Raw genomic sequence first — 3,624 nt, forward strand, 5'->3', positions numbered from 1 at the left:
AATTTGATAACCGGAAAAAGGTGAACTCAGGTTTTGACTGTTTGAAACGAGTCGTTTTGTTTTAGCTTGTTTAGTAAGTTTCTACGTTATAACAAATTATTTGCCGAATCGCTTGTATAGTTAGTTATGTATCAGCCGTGTATGTATAGATGATTGTATTATCTTGAAAATCCGTGATTATATTTATGCATGCTGTTTGAGTTATGGTAGTTAAAGGCTCAGTAGCATTAATATTACCCAAGGATCTGTTTTGATTTATTCCGATGTTTCTTTTTGTAGGTGTTTGTAACAATGACAGTTCTGAAGGAGATATTGCCACCTGCCAAATCATCTGCTGCGACACTCTATGATCATTCAAGTGATCCATGGTTCAAGCAAAGGTACTCTGCCTCAACAGAAGAAGAAACTCGGACTTCAAAACCACAAGATTTTGGTGATGGTGGAGCATTTTCCGAGATTCACTATGCACAATATCCACTTTATATGTGTAGGAAAAAAGACTCAAATCTTGGCCCAAAAACATTACCCGTTACTGTCGATGACAGGGGAATTTTAGCATTTGATGCTATAGTGAAGCAAAATGAAAATTCTAGAAAGATCGTGTATTCGCAACACAGAGATATCATCCCCAAGATTCTGAAAGACGATGAAGAAGATTATGAGAAACAAGAGATTGAAGAAGTCACACAAGAAACAATAAAAGCCCTTGAAAAGAATGGAAACGTGAAATTAAGCGCAGCACAACCGAAAAACGTTCAAATTAAATCTCAAGACATAAAGCTTATTAAGTACAAACCGTCACAGCAATCGGCTGCTTTTAACTCAGGTGCCAAAGAAAGAATCATCAGGATGAAGGAAATGCCAGTTGATCCGTTAGATCCACCCAATCATAAATACAAGCGGGTCCCAAAACCCAACGGGTCACCCCCTGTTCCCATCATGCACTCGCCACCACGACCTGTGACGGTTAAGGACCAGCAAGATTGGAAAATCCCACCTTGCATTTCCAACTGGAAAAATCCTAAAGGGTACACAATTCCGCTTGATAAGCGTTTAGCAGCCGATGGCAGAGGACTTCAAGAGGTTCAAATTAATGATAACTTTGCAAAGCTTTCAGAAGCTCTATATGTATCAGAACAACAGGCCCGTGAAGAGGTTTCAGTGAGATCCAAAGTCAAGAAAGAAATGATGATGAAAGAAAAAGAAAGAAAAGAGCAAGAACTACGCGCACTGGCCCAAAAAGCCCGATCTGAGAGGACCGGTACCGGTCCCACCGTCACTGGTTCGGGCTCATTCGTACCTGATATCAATATGATGGACACCGATGTGCCAATGAGGCCTGAACACGAACATAAAGATAAACGTGGGCTCGATCGTGTTCGAGACCAGCCGAGTGAGACAAAAGGGGAGAGAGAAGAACGGATCCAGAGAGAGAAAATCCGAGAAGAAAGACATAGAGAACGTGAGAGAAAAAGACGGTTGGAAGCTAAAGATGCGGCCATGGGAAAAAAGAGTAAGGTCACACGAGACTGTGACCGTGATATTAGTGAAAAAGTGGCTCTTGGTATGGCTTCAGCCGGGTCGGGCCATGGTGGTGAGGTCATGTATGACCAGCGGTTATTTAACCAAGAAAAGGGAATGGACTCGGGTTTTGCAACCGATGATCAATATAATATATACGATAAAGGCTTGTTTACTGCACAACCGACCTTATCTACTTTATACAGGCCAAAGAAAGACGCTGATGATGAGATGTATGGTGGGGCTGATGAGCAACTTGACAAGATTAGGAAGACGGACCGATTCAAGCCTGATAAGGGGTTCACGGGTGCGGGTGAGAAGAGCGGACCGAGGGGTGGGCCGGTTCAGTTTGAGAGGGATGTGCTTGAAGATGACCCGTTTGGTTTGGATCAGTTTTTGACCGAGGTCAACGATGGGAAGAAAGCGCTTGATAAGATTGGGAGTGGTGGGACCATGAGAGCGAGTGGGGGTGGGCCACAAGAAGGGTATGAAGGGTCCGGTAGGACTCGTATTGGGTTTAAAAAGGGGCAGTGATTCCAGTCGTAGTGTTGCTGGCTTGGTTCTTATAGGAGTTGCTGGCTTGGTTCCTTAAGGAGTTGCTTGCATTACATGTCTTAAGTATTTTGAGTTTGTATTAAACTGGATGTTTGTTTAACTACTCAAAATTATGGATGCTACTATGCAAGTTTATTTCATATGCACTATCTTATTATTTTCCAGATATAAGCTGTCACATGAGTGTGTTTTATATAAAATCTGAACAGTTTTATATATCTTTTAAAACATTAATATGAAATTGTTTGTATTTAATAATAAGTGATATCCAAACTACTTATTTAAAAATTTTAATTAAAGTGTACGTACTTCTAGTTTTAAATTGTTTTAGAATTTGAAGTATTTTAAATCACTACATTTATATTTGTCCTTGTTCACTTCACAGGGATTAACCATGTTCTAGCAATGTGTTTGTACATGTAAAATCATGGTTACTCTCGTTTGCATTTGTGGCCAAGTTTTGACATGAGGTAGATGTAAATCTATGTTTTTCTTAAGATACTAAAATATCACTTCATATAATGTGTATTAAAATTGATGCTCAAGTTTACTTTAAATTTGTGTGTTCACTTATGTCTGTGAACCATTCGTTTACACTGTTAACAAACGCAACATAAAAGAACATGAACATGCTCATGATGTTAACGAACGAACATGGACAAAAAATCCACTTTCGTTTAACTGCTCGTGTTCAATCATTTGTCTAGTTAAAGTTAAACAAACAAACATGAACATGTTTTGCCCGTGTTCGTTTGATTTTTTACAATCATACCCAACATAAGATACTATCCTTTTTTTTCTTTCATGACTCCGATCACCATATAATAAAACTTATAAAATACAAAATTAACAGGAACCATTAACATGTATGGATTCAATAGCTTTATGTTTACATGTATTAGTGGAGATTATAATGTCTAATAATCATGGGAAAGACACATTACACCCCTATCAAAGGTTATATGAATATATAAAGTATGTTATGTTTGTAGTTTACGTTCAGTATGTAAGTATGTTTGTGGTACGTTTGCATGGTTTGTTTGGTGATGCGTAGTATGGAAATCGAGAGCCTAACTTTGGAGTGTATATATTCTTTAATTGATTAACTTAAATGGGCTCTCATGGATATATCAAATCATTGTGGCCACAAATGCTCGATCATTGTGGATATATCAAATGTTTAATCTTGATTTTAGGTTCATGGTTGTGATATTCGTCAATTCGGTATAGTCTTAGTACTCGTATTTATTACTCGTTTGTAATCGAATCGTCGCATTTAATAAAACGTTGACTTATTAATTATGTTACTCGGTTTTATATTTATTTACGCGTGACTCGTATTAAAATATTTATAATCGTTTAAAGTATCTATTATGTCCACTTATAACCGTTACAATATACTACTCACCACAATTGAGCACCAAACTAATTTCGAGGGACCATGTTGCAAATAACAAAAAAATATATATTTTTCCCCTTTTCTTTCTCTCATTTCCGTCGCCAACAGCCCCCCCCCCCCTTCCAGTTTTTGATTGCGTTTGACCCATA

General features: G+C 38.0%; 1 pseudogene across 1 annotated transcript in view; it reads left to right on the top strand.

The window, feature by feature from the left end:
- LOC143622685 (SNW/SKI-interacting protein pseudogene) overlaps positions 1-2,066 on the top strand; it is a 2,374-nt pseudogene extending 308 nt beyond the window's left edge. The window contains exon 2 of the transcript XR_013151766.1: positions 280-2,066. The product of XR_013151766.1 is annotated as an SNW/SKI-interacting protein pseudogene (transcript). The remainder of the gene's footprint in view (positions 1-279) is intronic.
- The last annotated feature ends 1,558 nt before the right edge of the window (positions 2,067-3,624 follow it).

The sequence above is a fragment of the Bidens hawaiensis genome, unplaced genomic scaffold (assembly GCF_021521415.1).
Source record: "Bidens hawaiensis isolate Kalapana, Puna unplaced genomic scaffold, B.hawaiensis_p1.1 tig00003241_1, whole genome shotgun sequence".
Taxonomy (NCBI): Eukaryota; Viridiplantae; Streptophyta; class Magnoliopsida; order Asterales; family Asteraceae; genus Bidens; species Bidens hawaiensis.